Source organism: Pinus tabuliformis, chromosome Q (genome assembly GCF_031772625.1).
Source record: "Pinus tabuliformis cultivar Carrire ecotype Pingquan chromosome Q, CPIR1, whole genome shotgun sequence".
Classification (NCBI taxonomy): domain Eukaryota; kingdom Viridiplantae; phylum Streptophyta; class Pinopsida; order Pinales; family Pinaceae; genus Pinus; species Pinus tabuliformis.
Window position 1 is genome coordinate 1,006,083,361 of NC_142296.1, and position 17,840 is coordinate 1,006,101,200.

Below are 17,840 nucleotides of genomic sequence, written 5' to 3' on the forward strand. Positions count from 1 at the left end.
AGAGTCATAAATGGTTGTCCACCCTTATTTTGTAAAGTGTTAAGTTGGCTGTAAAGATCTACTGATGGTCTGCGGACCATGGGATTTCATAAAAAGGAGCTAAGTAAGTACGCACTAGGTAGTGAAGAATTAAGTTAAGAAAGGCAGAAATTAGCCTAAGTGTTCTTGGGTCTCGGCGTTGGTAGAGGCTCTGCAGCTAAGTGCGCAGAGGCCTACGGTGGAAGTCCGCAGCTAAGTGCGTGGACCCTTGCAGCTGTGTGCGCAGTGCAAATAGAGTCTGTTTGGTTCCTATACCAATAGGGGTCATAATTTTGAATGACTAAGGTTAAGCCTTCTAATATTGTACATACCTTTGCTTTCTGAAAATGTTTTCCATATTATTAAAGATTAAAAAATGTAAAGAGGGTATGTCCTAAAAGAAAAATCAAAGGAAAAAAAGAATAAGAGAAGGTCAAAAAATGAAAATATATGAACACCAAAAACAAAAAGAGCATGAAAGTGTGCAAGTCCAAATGCCACTACTATTTACTTTTATGCATAATAATGATTTATGTGCAACTTGTTATTCATGCCACAATCCGTGGTAATCAAACTATTTAATCTTGGTTATTCCATGATTTGAAATTTATGTTTATAGATTAGAGAATAAAATCTAACCAAACAATGTAATCTTGGCAAATCATAGTTAGGTAGAGAAAATAAAAGGAGCTCATAAGCTTAATCTGAGCCCTTGGATGATATAACGTTAGAATTAGATAGATTACTTCCCAAAAGAAAAATAAATGAATAATGGTTTGCTAGCCTAAATGCACCCTAAGAAATGAAGAAAATATGTTAGAGGTAAGAAATGGGTAATTAGAAGAAATTTTGTTGAACTACAAAGTTTCTTGGATCAAAGGACATGCATCATGCTTTTACACACCTTTCACCATGTATGGTCAACTATGAATGCAAAGACAAATATTTACAAGTTCATATGATTAACTCCCCCTCATTCACTTTCCCCTTTACTTACTAATCTCCTGCCCACAAATAAGTTCTAGTACTTTGAATCCTAGAAGTGAAAGGGGCTAAGAGAATTTCTCTAATTTTTGGAGGGAGCAGACCCTCGGCTTAATGACTTATGGATGCAAGTACTAGAATCCCCTTCATAAACACATCCCCCCTTCATAAAATCCATTTCCCCTCATTACCCTAAGAAAACCCGTTTTCCTAAGGTTAAACACCTTTTACCTAAGGAAAGTAATACCCCCCATGTAAATACCTTTCGCACTAAAAACCCACTAAAATCATTTTATCCTAAGTATAAATCTAAATTGCGCAATCGCATGCCTTTTTCCCTTTCGACTTAGGAATAAAACCTCACTCCTCTCTTTTCATATTAATTAACTAATTTTATTATATAACTCCCCTATAACACTTTTCCTGTAAAAAAAGTTAAAACCATATATAAAATACCTCGACCTTTAGTTTCAATAAAAACTAATATAAACTACCCCTTATCCCGATATAACTTCACTTAATTTACCTATCCCCTGTAAAACTTAAGTTAATCCCGCATTGGCCTCATCTGACTCCATAATCCCTCATTAACCCTCGCCCGATCACTTTAAAATTGTGATTTATTCCTAAACTAATCCCATACCATCACGATTAAAACCCTGGGCCCCCCTCAACTCCCGTTCATTTCCCCCCCGCGTAGCTCTCCCACCCGACTACCATCAAATCATAATCCCGCAAATCCAATGGGCTAAATCTATATCGTCCATGCCTAGTGAACTACCTTTACCTGCTCGATAAGGCAATTTTCCCCCAACCCCCGATGGCTACATGTTAAGCCCCGACGTAGATCAGGTGACCCCTATTCAAAACTACCGACACCTAAAAGTGGTGCGATGACTCTAAAAAACTGCCTCCCTTCCATTCTGATAAACCACTTGTCCTCCATAAATATGAATTTCATGTCATTTTTGAAAATCTGCCCGTTAAAGTTTTAAACCCCAAGAACCCATGTTTTCACGCCTTTTGCCTGTTTTACTGTGTAAACATAGGAAACCCTTAACCCCTCCAATTACGTCCAAAACATTGCCACAACCCCTTTCCCAAGAATTCCCATGCCAAAAAGCCATCAAATGCCCTTCTTGCAGACCAATTTTTTCTTAAATAGTATTGAATTTTTCAGGTTATCAGACTAAGATCAAAGATTGGACAAACAGTTCTGGTACTAGTCACAAAACCTGTTTACTCCAAGACTCAACCAGAAACCTGTTAAAAGTATAAACTCAAAAGAAGAAGACTAGTATACAAGGAACAAAGATGAATACCAATACACATAGAACCGAGAAGAATAAAGTTTTACAGAGTAGTGACATTCAAAACAGAGCAACCAGACCATAGATGCAGATGAATAAAACACATTGAAACTTGATCAAAATCCACTTCCGATTGCTGATACACATAAAAAACATAAGAATTTACTGTTGAAACACACAATAAAAGGTAAATTGTAACAGTAAAAAGGGAAGAACATAGTAAAGGATAAAGACAAGTCATCAGAGGGAAAGAGTATCAGTGATAGAGAGTATCAGATGAAAGACACAAGTAACTAAAGCCTCCAACATGATGAATTCAAAAAAAAAGAGAAGAAAGAGCTAAAACAAACCATAATATCTAGCAACACCACAATAAAAGGGACAACATGAAATCATTTCATTAGCTACCTCTAACTTCCTGCAAGAAGATATTTTCTATTTCCTAGATTAAATCTCAAGCTAGTTTGAGATATTTGTAATAACACCTTAGTATAAATACTTCATAAAGTGAAGTATGTGTTGTGGATCCTTAGACATTTCTTTAGATTGCTTGATTGAAAGACTATAAAAGCTATTGGAGCATTGACTGAGCCAGCAAGCTGAATTGATGAATAAATACCAGATATTTCACAGGATTCATGTGCAGAGCAAAGTGTAGACAAGTATTTTCTCACGTTCTTGTTATCTCTTAAATTTTTTCATATTGTTTATCTAAATCTGAATGACATAACTGGAAGTATTCTATCAGAATTTGTTTAATTACACTCTTCTATAACAATTAGGAAAATATATGTTTTCTACAGATAATCTAAGTTAAGGAATTCTTAATTGCTCCCTAGTTTATGTTGTTTCTTTTAATCTATAGCAAAGGATTCTTAATTACATCTTGTTTCCAATTACCCCCTGTTCCTCGTTTCAATCCTGGTCTGAGAATTCTTAATTGCTCTCTCACCCTGGTTAAAACCTTTTCCATCCCCCTGGCCTAAATACCGGCACTCTGTTATTCTATCTTGCCCTTTGAACATTCCCTTTGATGATTTGATCTAGTTATGCTACCCTTCTATTGACTCCATATGCCCAATGGTCTAGAGATAGCATTCTATCCATCTGTTTTAAGGATTCCACCACCCAATCTTCAATACAAATCAAAACCCCCTTGAACTTTCATAACTAGCCTAATATCCAAACAAACAAATCTAAATCCTATAGAGAGATACCTCTCTAAGCATCAGGAAGGCTAGGTCCTGATCAACAAAATTGGTTAGTGATTACCCCGGTGATCTCCTTCTTTAACCTTGGGAAATTACTGGGTGATAACATAGTGGCGACTCCGCTGGGGAGAACTAACATTTTCTTCAGAAATCTTTTATAGGTTTAGATATGATCTATGATGGTGGACAAATATTAGACACAAAAAGGTTAAAATCAACCACCTGGCGACTCCAAATCAATTCCAGAATCAAGACTCCGCTGGAGGAATGAACCTGAAAGAACTGTATGAAAATATCAGTATTTTAACTTGGATTGTTATCCAACACATTATGTTCTTTCTCATTGATAATGTTTTTCAATGTATATTGTATTTTAGAGAAGATTTTAGATTAATTTTATATTATTTACCTTTGAAAATTGTAGATATAAAGTCTCCTTACACATTTGAACAACAGTCTTCTAATTCTTATGAAGATCGTTTTCCAATTGAGGAGCATCAAACAATCAAGGCTAATCATACAATCCCTGTACATATTCCTGTACCTCATAAAGTCCTTGATAGATATAAGCCACTCATCTTACCTCCTACACTCCATGCTTTCCCTAACGATTATTACAAGTGTCTCCCTAGGTTCGATGGAGAGAATGGTATCATTGCTCAAAAACATATTCAAGGTTTTGAGAATTATTTAGACTTATTTGAAATTGATGAAGATGATGTTATTATCAGACTTTTTTCTCTTTCTTTGCAAAGTAGAGTAAAGAGTTGGTTCAATAATTTACCTAATGCAAGCATCTCAAATTTCCAACAGTTTGTCAAAATTTTCCTTGATAGATGTATAGTCAAAGTCAACCTTCTTGTGATCATAGAAGAAAATAATCAGTTAAAAAGACAACCAGATGAAACAATACAACAATTTTTAGACAGATTTAATCAAGCCTATTATTCAATGCCATCAAATATAAGACCTCCCCCTGATTCAGCTCTTTTGCATTACCCAAGAGCATTTGATCCAGAGATAGAATTTCAGCTAAGAGAAAGAAACCCCTCAACACTGGAACAGATGTAGAACATTGCAGTAGATGTAGAAGTTAATCTGCAAATTAGAAGAGAAAAGTTGAAAGCAGAAGTAGAGGAAAACAACACTGCAGAGGAAAAACTTGACATTTTGATAAAGAAAATAGAGGAAAGGATGTAGAAGATCACCATGAAAGATTAATTTTTTTCTCAAAATCACCATGATACATTTATTTCACAAAAGGAAGAGGTTGAGAATCATAAACAAATTCCTACTAATTCCAACTACCATAGATAAGAAGATAGATTCATAAAGCAATATGTGAAGGAGAAATCTCCTCATCTAATGTGTATGTTTGATGACATTAATTATTTTGATGATTTGCCCAAATATGATTAGTATGACGATAATCATGTTCCTTAAATCCAAACTTACTTTACAGAGCAATCAAAAGCTAGTTTGGGGAATAAGGAAATGCAGTTTTACCAGCTTGAAAACAATGATCATCTTATCCATGTCAGCTATGAAAGTGAAGAAGAAAGTGTAGAAAAATTGGAAATAAGTGAAGCTTCTTTGCCTCTTTGTTTTGAATCATTTCAGTTTTTAAAGGAAATGTGGTATAACATCTCTAAAGAAAACAATGAGCAACTTGTAGAAACCTATGAAGTTCCATCCAAACCTATATGAAATAAGTTGCAACAACCCTTTCAAGTTGTTTATAGTCCAATGGCTGATAGGTTGGATGATGAATGTAATCAGAATTTTTCTCCATTAACATACTATCAGAGTCAAAATCAAGATGATAATGGTTTCACCAGACATACATTTCAATCAGTAGAAATCTCATCACAAAGCTCATTTGAAAGTATGCAAGGTGTTAAAGATAAAAGTGACATTTCGGTTTCATGGCATGAAAGCCATCCAGAACAAGTGTGCAGTTGCTTAAATCAGTTGAACAATAGTGTATATATTTTGGAAGATCCTTTTGTACAGCTTTTAGAGTCTACAAACGAAAGAAAGTATTTCCTTATCTTCTCATTGGTTGACAAGGTTATATTTGGCTTTAGAATCTCCATTTTAATCACAAACAAGCCCAAGCAGCAAAATCCATCAATATATATAATGCTTGAGTGGTTGCATTGGATGTTTCATTTTACCTAACCAGCAGTTAGAAAGCTGATTAGAGTAAGCAGGTAGGATTTCAGTTTGAATGAATTTAGTTTTTCAACATCAATTTTATGTTAGATCCGATTTTAGTTTGCAGAAAAGGGTGTATTTTCAGTTCAAAAGTTTTAGTCACAAAGATTATACAACAAAGCACATACACGTGTGGGATTAGCCCAATGGATCAGGCTACCAGTCGACGGTTTTCTTGACATTTCACAAGGAAATTCCATCCCCAAGTTGTTATATATCTAGGGGGGATAATATGGGGTACCAAGGGAGGTACCTAAGGTAATAATATAATAATGGGATGGGCCATAGTAATAAATAAGGTGGTTAACCCATATCATGTATGGGACCACAAGTAGTTAGTAATAATGTAATGGGCCCATGGTATTAGTTGATGGTATGAGGGAACTATGGTAATGACCCATGGTATTGTATGTATGAGGCCTATATAGAGGCTAGAGACTCTAGGTCAAGGAATATTGTGAAGGAATATTGTCAAGGATTATTGTATGAACATGCATATGGCTTGTGGAGTGCTCTCCTTCCTTAAGGAGTGAATGTATGGTGTTGCTCTACCATAAGGGTTTGATCAATAAAGAATCATTTCATATTATTTCTAGGATTATTTCCATTATCATATATTTCTAGGTTAGATCTATAACAAGTGGTATCAGAGCACTTTCTTGGGCAAAAGTGGAGATTTTTTTTTTTTTTTTTTTTTTGCAGGATTTCGGGGGCGGCGAGTTTGCAGATCAGATCTATATGTTTTAGTGCAATATCTACAAAATCTAATTGTAGATCTGGATTCTTTGTGAAAAAATAGCCGATTTCAAAAAAAAAAATCGGTTGAATCGGAGTCTGGATGAAGGAGATATCGCTGATCTAAAAATTAGTTGGGTTGTAGACAATTTTTCAGGGCAGCAAGTTTTTGGCACAGATCTGGATGTCCTGGTCCAAGATCTGAAAAATATAATTGTAGATCTGGATTCTATGTGAAAAAATAGTTTATTTCAAAAGAAAAATCGGTCGAATCGGAGTCCGGATAAGGGAGATATAGCTGATTTAAAATCAGCTCTTTTTGCAGAAATTTTGGTGACGACAGGAGAGTTGTAGCACAAATCTAAAATTCTAATGCCTGGATTAAGATTTATATAACATGGGTAGATGCAGAATGATTGTTCCATTTCTGAAAATAGGTCATAATAGGGATTCTGAGCAATATTGACTAAATTGTGACAATTTCAAATTTTGGCCAAGTTTTTTCAAAACCCTCTTCATGGCGGGTCTAGGTTTTACAGGAAAAGATAATAGTCCTACTATTGAAGAATACATAAAAAACCAGAAATCATTATGGAAAAACAATTGGAAATGGTGGGTAGTGGAGCTATTTAAAGAGGAGGCAGCGACATGGTGGAGATTACTTAACAAAACGAAGTGTTACAACCTACCCGATGAAGAATTTGAAAAATTACTTTTAGAAAGATGGTCTCATGCCAGAAAAAAAGATAAGGAGAAACATGTGGGGCTATTTCATACTGGTATATCCTTATTGCAGGTTCATGGATTGATTCAGAAGGAGAAGATCATTGTTTTTATAAATCCTAGTTGCAAGCATAATTTCATCAATGTTAATTTGGCAAAAAAATTTCAAATTCCAGCAAAACACATTGAAAACACACAAGTGGATAATGAGGATGTTCTAGTGTATAAGGATTTGAAGATTTTTATGGATAAGTATGTGTTGCATGGTGATTTTTATACTTTAGAGATGGATAATATGGAAGTTGTTTTAGGATATCCTTGGATGGAATCTGCGGGTACTATCAATATTAATGTGCAGAAGAAATTCCTGAAGCTCTGGTATAAAAAGAAGAAAATTACATTACAGGATATTTCCATCAATAAACAGGTAGAGTACATGGAGGCTGAAGCAGAAGATGTTCCAGGGACTAACATATCAGATGATGAGCCTTTGATGACCGACAATCAAACACAAACAGAGGCTAAAGCAAAAAAGGTTACAGGTACATTAGATGACGGCTCAGTGGTTGAAGTCATATTGGACAAGACGACACCACAGCAGGGTGAATTAAAGAAAAAGACACCGTGGGTTAAAACTTCAACATATCATCACCCACATCACCTCGCAAGACAACCATCAAGATGGCAACCAATTAGCCACACGGACAACAACCCCCATAGGACAGATAGAGAGGAGCGAAGATCCACCTACTACACATCAACACAGAAGAGCTACCACGGTCAACTTCCATCTCAAGCGAGCGAGGCACCAGTGAGACCAAGGGTTCACCTCTCTCTTAGATGGCTATATGCACGTGCATGGTACCAGTGGACTACTCTTTTGAGTAGATCTTATTATTTGTGTTCTTCCCATGTTTCGGGGACGAAACATGCTAAGGGGGTTGGAATGCTATATATCTAGGGGGGATAATATGGGGTACCAAGGGAGGTACCCAAGGTAATAATGTAATAATGGGATGGGCCATAGTAATAAATAAGGTGGTTAACCCATATCATGTGAAGGACCACAAGTAGTTAGTAATAATGTAATGGCCCCATGGTATTAGTTGATGATATGAGGAAACCATGGTAATGACCCATGGTATTGTATGTATGAGGCCTATATAGAGGCTAGAGACTCCAGGTGAAGGAATATTGTTAAGGAATATTGTCAAGGATTATTGTATGAACAGGCATATGGCTTGTGGAGTGCTCTCCTTCCTTAAGGAGTGAATGTATGGTGTTTCCCTACCATAATGGTTTGATCAATAAAGAACCATTTCATATTATTTCTAGGTTTATTTCCATTATCATATATTTATGAGTTAGATCTATAACACAAGTGGAGCCACTATTAGGTTCCTATACCAATAGGAGTCATAATTTTCAATGACTAAGGTTAAGCCTTGTAATATTGTACATAACTTTTCTTTCTACAAATGTTTTCCATATTATAAAAAATTAAAAAATGTAAAGAGGGTATGTCCTAAAATAAAAATCAAAGGAAAAAAAGAATAAGAAAAGGTCAAAAAATGAAAATATATGAACACCAAAAACAAAAAGACCATGAAAGTGTGCAAGTCCAAATGCCACTACTATTTACTTTTATGCATAATAATGATTGTGTGCAACTTGTTATTCATGACACAATCCATGGTAATCAAACTATTTAATCTTGGTTATTCCATGATTTGAATTTTATGTTATAGATTAGAGAACAAAATCTAACCAAACAGTGTAATCTTGGCATATCATAGCTAGGTAGAGAAAATAAAAGGAGCTCATAAGCTTAATCTGAGCCCTTCGATGATATAAGGTTAGAATTAGATAGATTACTTTCTGAAAGAAAAATAGATGAACAAGGGTTTGCTAGCCTAAATTCACCCTAAGAAATGAAGAAAATATGTTAGAGGTAAGAAATGGGTAAGTAGGACAAAGGTTATTGAACTACAAAGTTTCTTGGATCAAAGGACATGCATCATGATTTTACACACCTTTCACCATGTATGGTCAACTATGAAGGAAAAGACAAAGATTTACAAGTTCATATGATTAACTCCCCCTCATTCACTTTTCCCTTTACTTACTAATCTCCTGTGTACAAATAAGTTTTAGTACTTTGAATCCTGCAAGTGAAAGGGGCTCAGAGCATTTCTCTGACTTTTGGAGGGACCGGACCCTCAGCTTATTGACTTATGGATGCAAGTACTAGAATCCCCTCCATAAACACATTCCCCCTTCATAAAAATCATTTCCCCTCATTACCCTAAGAAAACCCTTATTCCTGAGGTTAAACACCTTTTACCTAAGGAAAGTAATACCCCCCATGTAAATCCCTTTCACACTAAAAACCCACTAAAAGCCTTTTATCCTAATTATAAATCTAAATTGCGCAATCACATTCCTTTTTCCCTTTCGACTTAGGAAAAAACCTCACTCCACTCTTTTCATATTAATTAACTAATTTTATTATATAACTCCCCTATAACTCTGTTCTCGTAAATAAATTAAAACCCTATATAAAATACCTCGACCTTTAGTTTTAATAGAAACTAATATAAACTACCCCTTATCCCGATATAACTTCACTTAGTTTACTTAACCCTGGTAAAACTTAAATTAATCCTGCATTGGCCTCATCCAACTCCCTATTCCCTCATTAAGCCCGACCCAATCACTTTAAACCTGTGATTTATTCCTAAACTAATCCCATACCGCTGTGATTAAAACCCCGATCCCCCCTCAACTCCCATTCATTTCCGCCCGTGCATCTCTCCCACCCAACTACCGTCAAATCACAATCCCGCAGATCCAACAACCTAAAGTTATATCAGCTGCGACCAATGAACTGCCTTTACCTACCCGATAAGGAAATTTTCCCCTGATCCCCGATGGCTACTTGTCAAGCCCCGATGTAGATCGGGTGACCCCTCTTCAAAACTGCCCATGCCTAAAAGTGGTGCGAAGACTCTCAAAAACCACCTCCCCACCATTCTGATAAACTACTTGTCCTCCATAAATATGAATTTCGCACCATTTTTGAAAATCTGGCTTTTAAAGTTTTAAACCCCAAGAATCCATGTTTTCTCACCTTTTGCCTCTTTTACTATGTAAACATATGAAACCCTTCATCGCCACCCTAAGCCTCTGCGATGCAATTTTCCCTCTAGTTACGTCCAAAATGCTGCCACAACCCCTTTCCCAAGCATTTCGTGCCAGAAATCCATCAAACGCCCTTCTTGAAGACCGGTGTTTTATTAAATATTATTGAATTTTTCAGGTTGTCAGACTAAGATCAGAGCTTGGATAAACAATTCTGATACTAGTCACAAAACCTGTTTACTCCAAGACTCAACCAGAAACCTGTTAAAAGCATAAAATCAGAAGAAGAAGACTAGTATACAAGGAACGAAGATGAATACCAATACACACAGAACCAAGAAGAAGACAATTATATAGACCAGTGACATTCAAAATAGAGCAACCATACCAAAGATGCAGATGAATAAAACACACTGAAACTTGATCAAAATCCACTTCCAATTGCTGATACACATAAAAAGCATAAGAATTTACTGTTGAAACACATAGTAAAAGGTAAATTGTAACAGTAAAAAGTGAATAACACAGTAAAGGATAAGGATAGGTCATCAGAGGGAAAGAGTATCAGTGACAGAGAGAATTAAATGAAAGACACAAGTAACTAAAACCTCCAACATGATGAATTCAACAGAAAAGAGCATAAAGAGATAAAACAAACCATAATAGCCAGCAACACCACAATAAAAGGGACATCATGAAAGCATTTCATTAGCTACCTCTATCTTCCTACGAGAAGATATTTTCTATTTCCTATATTAAATCTCAAGTTAGTTTGAGATATTTGTAATAACACCTTAGTATAAATACTTCATAAATCGATGTATGTAGTGTGGATTCTTAGACATTTCTATAGACTTCTTGATTAAAAGACTGTAAAATCTATTGGAGCATTGACCGAGCCAACAAGCTGGATTGATGAATAAAGACCAGATATTTCATAGGATATATGTGCAGAGCGAAGTGTAGACAAGTATTTTCTCACGTTGTTGTTATCTATTAAAGTTTTTCATATTGTTTATCTAAACCTGAATGCCATAACTGGAAGTATTATATCATAATTTGTTCAATTACACTCTGCTATAATAGTTAGGCAAATATATGTTTTCTACAAATAATCTAAGTTAAGGAATTCTTAATTGCTCCTTAGTTTAGGTTGTTTCTTTTAATCTATAGCAAAGGACTCTCAATTGCCCTTTGTTTCTGATTACCCCCCTGTTCCTCGTTTCAATCCCGATCTGAAAATTTTTAATTGCTCTCTCACCGTAGTTAAAACCTTTTCCATCCCACTGGCCTAAAGACCTGCACTCTATTCTGTTATCTTGCCCTTTGAACATTCCCTTTAATGAGTTGATCTACTTCTACTACCCTTCTCTGGACTCCATATGCCCAATGGTCTAGAGACAACATTCTATCCATATGCTTCAAGGATTCCACCACCCAATCTTCAATACAAATCAAAACCCCCCTTGAACTTTCATAACTAGCCTAATATCCAAACAAACAAAGCTAAATCATATAGAGAGAGCCCTCTCTGAGCATCAGGAAGGCTAGGTCCTGATCTCCAAAAGTGGTTAGTGGTTACCCCGGTGATCTCCTTCTTTAACCTTGGGAAATTACTGGGTGATAACAAAGTCTGTATTAAACTAGAAGATATCAATAAAGAGAAGTATTCGACAAATTGTTTATATTTAGTTCTTGTTAATGCATATGATTATATTACGTTTTGGGTTTAATTTACAATGTTATCTGATGCGTGAATATATGTGATTATATCGGTTAATTGAACGCAAGTAAGGATATCGGTTTACATGGCACTAACTATGATAGATTAGTAAGATAAGTAAAACACTTGATAACTTGGGAACCTATACAATACATTGTCATAGCTGCATGAAGGTACCTAGACCACGGGTTAGAGCTGCACGAAGGTACCTTGACCATGGGTTAGAGCTGCATGAAGGTCAATTGTACACCTTTGCGGAGGTACTGAATGGCAGAATAAATCGCAGACTGACAGAGACCTAAGGCTTAGCAGCCTGTGCGAAAGTAGGGACTGAGGGTATAAACCGACATCACAACCATCTCAGGGTGTGGAAACTTTGTTCCATCATCCCCCCATACTACTTCGGGTGAGACTTCATTCCATGCTCCATGAGCTGATGCCGAAAGGGCTAGTAGTGTAGGGATTTGTTTGGCTAACTAATGCTTAGCTCGAGCCAGGCTCCACAAAGCCAATAGATCCCAGTCCCAGCAACGGAATCATTTGTTAGCTGAGGGGGTCCTGACCCAAGTTCAAAGTTCGTTGTGCCAAACAAATCCATACACTACTAGCCCTTTCGACATCAATCCGAAGTGCACAGACTGAAGTCTCACCTGAAGCAGTATTGGGGGATGCTGGAACCAAGTTTCCGCACCAAGAGATCAATGTGATTCCTTTTGGCGACCTAGATCTGCCTTTGCACAAACCTCTATACTCATGTAGCCTATTGTTGTAACTTTCTCCAATTAGCCTCTAGAACCCTGCAAAGGTCTACGATCGGCTTTTGTGGACCCTGAACAAGTCAATTAGCTACCTATGCGTGTTTTAGATTACCCTTAGACCATTATTTTCTCAGATCCACTTAAGCGTTTGATAACTTTAACATAAATCATTATAATCTTCACGTAATCACTTTACATTAATTGCATTCAGATAACAATGTATAACAAGTAAAGTCACGCATCAATACATCATTATTTCATAAACCCATTATTCATGACACCATAAAGCGCATTCATACATAGTAGAATATAATAGATGAAACACAAGAATTTCTGCAACAATCTTCTTTATTGATATTCAGTTAAGCTTACAGACTCAAACTTCCCTGCGCACTCAGCTATAGGGGTCCATGCACTTAGCTGTGGACACTACTCTAGGCCTCTGCGCTCTCAACTACAGAGCCTTTCCCTCCTCTAAGACTTCTACTTCTGTTCTAGACTTCTTTTCTTGTACCCATAGACTTCTTCTTACTTACTTGCCTTAGACATTCCTAAGACACATCTATTTATACAATCCCATGGTCGCAGACCATGGGTAGATCTTCAAAGCTGACACACATTACATAAAATAAGGGTAAAAACTTTTTTGATTCTTTAACTAAATACACTCTCCACGACCACAACTTGTGGATACTTTACATCATTTTACATCAAAACTTGGGCTTTTGCCCCAAAACTGACCTAGAGGACCCCATCCCAACATTTGTTTTAGAATATTAAATAAGAAGTTTGAATCTACAAGGAATTTATACACCATCAATAACATTATTACCCAGAATCTTGTATAGCATTCCAATGCAAATCCTCTGCATTAATACCAGTGCTCCCCAAACCATCTTGTAGGCATCTTTATCGAATAATGTTTTTACGCCTGCATCGTCTATCTTTCTTACAGAAATCAGATTTCTATCCAATGCAGGAATATGTAGAACACCAATAAGTGTTCTAATTCTTCCACCTTGCAACTTCAACTTGAATTTTCCATGTCCAATGATTCTAGCCTTCATTCCATCCCCTAATAAGAAAACACCACCATCATATTTTCATACTCGTAGAACCACTCCATATGGGGAGTGAAGTGAAAGGATGCACTTGATTCAATCAAACATGCCTTGTGATCTATGTGTGTACTTAAAGAAGAAGCGAAGTACACATCCCCACCTTCATCTGAGGTGGTTTTCACCTCTGTATAATGAGAATCATCAGATCTCTTTCCTTGCTTAGGAGCTTTAGATCTACATTCCTTCTTGTAGTTCCCTTCCATTCCGTATTTCCTACACACTTTTACAAGTTTTCTTGGAGATTTATATCTTCATATAGATTTAGATCTCCCACTCGAGGACTTATTTTTGTTTCTGTTATGGGACCTTTCTAATACATACAGGGCATATCCATTATGCCTCTCCATATTTTTCCATCTCATCTCCTCCGACAACAAGGATGAAACTATTTCATCAAACTTTAAGTTAGTTGTATTGCTACCTATTACAACAACTAGACTATCACACAAATCTGGTAAATAACATAGCATACCAATGCAATTATCTTTGTTTGAAATTTTTATATCAATAGATAACATATGGTGTACGACAGTATCAAAGGTGCTTAGATGCTTTGTCACCGAGTCTCCATCATTCATCCTTAGGTTATGCAAATTTTTCAGCAGGAACAGTTTTTTCACCAAAGAATAAGATTAGAAAAAAGTCCCTAACTTAACCCACAAATCGTGTGCCATAGATTCCCCTGATACATTCAACAATAATGAATCTAAGAGAGAAAATCATATTGTGCTCTTTGCCTTTCAATCTAACTTTGCCTAGTCTTCTCCTAACATTCCTGTTGGATTCATGCCTGGACCTACAGTAATCCACTGATCCCATTCCACTAATCGATCCTACATCTTAATATTCCACAAATCAAAACTCTAACAATTAAGTTTATCGATCTCTATCTTTCCACTATTCACCATGTTCTTTCACCGCAAGAATTGATCCCCAAAATCTCCCACTGAAAAAGGTCTATTACAGGTCTAAGAAAAACCCCTTAGCAGCAAAGGCATCTAGTTGAAAGCAAAATACCTTTGATACCAAATGTAGGTTTTAACCCCTGTATATAAAATACCTGCAAATGAATTATTAAAATAGAATATATAGGATGGTGCGAACATAAAAAAAATATACATAAATATTTTCCCGTGGATCCCAAAATTGGGACTACCAGATTGATTTTTCATTATATATATACATTATGAAGCATTCATAAACCCCAATCCACCAACCCTATATTAGAACATAATTGTAGTTCCCTTGACCGAATATAAAAAATATCATGGGCAGAAAACCATTGTTCCCAAAATCATGTGCAAAACCCATACAAAAACCATGGGTAGGTCTACCACCATCCTTGGGTCCACATAAAAAAAAAACGTCAAGGTGCTTCCTCCGACCCGTTCATGGTGGCTATTGCCCCTGTGAAACCCCCAGGTAGGGGCACCTACTACCCCACCCCCCCCCCCCCCCCCCCCCCCAAACCCCGATGCACCCAATGCAACATACGTTGCGTGGAGCTAGTCATTGAAAGAATATAACACACATTGTTACATATTTTTGGAATAAGACTGTGTAATATGTGTAATCCGTCCAACGTTTTGAATGGTAACTCCATCCGTTATCAGGGACCAAGGAGATATAACGCTCCCTTTGGGCTCTGATGATGGATGGAATTACCATCTGAAAAATTGGATGGATGACACATATTAGACAGTGCTATTCCTGAAATCTCTAACAATATGAATAACTGTGGAACTCTCCAATCACTCCTATAACACACACACCCAACATTCTCCCACTTGTTGTTTTATTTCGACACAGGGGGTCAAAGGAGATCCTAGTCATTGTTCTAGCCCTGCAATGCCCATTATTTCTCTACACCAAGAAAAATGCTCAGTGCTCACAGACTTTGTCCATGCATCTACGGCATTCTTCAAAGTGTCTACCTTTATCAGCAACACCTTTTTGTTTTTAACCATATCCCTGACAAAGTGATACTAAACATCAATGTGATATGTATTTGAATGATAAGCAAGTTTATTTGCCAAGAAAATTGCACTTTAGTTGTCACAATATATCCTTATAGCTCGTTGTGACCACCCCATACTTGAACACAATATTTGCAACCAAACTTGTTCCTTTCTTGCATGAGTGGCTACCTATATTCAACCTATGTAGTCGAAAGCGCCACTATAGAATGCATCTTTCTCATCCAACTAATTGCTTCTCCAAATAGGTTAAAGACATACCCACTTCTAGATATTCTTTGATCTAGATATCCAACCCAGTCTACATCAAAAGTCCATGGATGTTAAAAACTCTATCCAATCCTGGTCTTCCTTAGTAGCACAAACCATAATCACTATTTCCACGCAAATACCTGAAAGCCCGCTTGACTATTTCCCAATGCTCCTTCCCTGGTTTTGAAATAAACCTGCTCAATACTCCCAGTACATGTGTAATGTCTATTCTACTATAGACCATTTCATACATCATTCTACCAACTACACTCATATGTCTAACAAGGTACATGTCCTCCTCCTCTTCTTTTGTTTTAGGACACTGTTCAAAAAATAACTTTACACCTACATGAATTGGAACCTTCAGTGGTTTGCTATCCTGCATATTAAACCTCTATAGTATTGTCTCAACATACTACCTCTAGTTTAGCCAAAGCTTCCTGTTTTCCCTATCTCGTTTAATTTCCATGCCCAAAATATAATTTGCAGCACCAATATTCTTCATGTTGAATTTGGAGGACAATTGAGTCTTCAAATATTGGATAATTTATTTGTTATTTGTAGTCAGTACCATATCATCCATATATAATACTAAATAAATAGCATGGTCACCAATTAATTTAAAATACACACAGTGACCTAATTTGCTTCTGGTGAAGCCACGTCCCCAAATATATGTATCAAAATTATGATACCACAAGCTTGGTGAATTTTTTAACCCATACAAAGATTTTTTCAACCTGCATATGATTTATTCCTTAACCTTCACAACAAATCCTTTAGGTTGCTTCATGTAGATCTCTTCTTCCATATCCAAAATGTTGTCTTCACATCCATATGTTCTACCTCAAAACCAAAAGCAACAGCAACCGATAAAATTAATCTAATAGAAGCTAATTTGGCAACAAGAGAAAAAATATCATTGAAATCAATTCTCGACACCTGGGAATAACCTTTTTCTACCAACCAAGATTTTTATTTCTCCACCATGCCTTTTGCATTCATCTTCTATTTAAACACCCATTTTCCTCCAATGGATTTCCTTCTAGCTGAAAAACTCCACTAGATCCGAAGCCAAATTTTTGTCCAAATATACCATTTTATCAACCATGGCCTCTTTCCATAGTTCTCCATCCTCTCAATCTACTACCTCCCTGACAGTTCTAGGATCATCAACAGTAATAGCTAAAGAAAGAATAGAATAGAAAGTAGATGGACTATACCTTTCCGGGTGCCTTCTCTCTCGAATTGATCTTCTCAAAACTTGAGTTTGTGGCTCTTCCTCTTCTGATTCTTGTTCTATTGTAGAGGTTCATTCTTCTTCCTTTAGCTCAAACTCTATCTTATCATTTACTTTGGTAGGACTTCATGTTTAATAACATATTTCACCTCTCTAAACACAACATCTTATATGTACACAACCTTCCTTGTTTCTAGGTTCCAAGGCCTATAACCTTTTAAACGGTCCTTATATCCAATAACAAATTCACCTTTCATATTTATTATCCAACTTGGTTCTTTTCTCCTTTAGGAGATGTACATATGCATCACATCTAAATACTCTCATATATGAAAGAGAGGGTTTCTTACCAGTCCATACCTCATGTGGTGTCTTATCCTCCAATGTTGATGAAGGTGATCTGTTAACCAAGTAACATGTAGTATCTACGA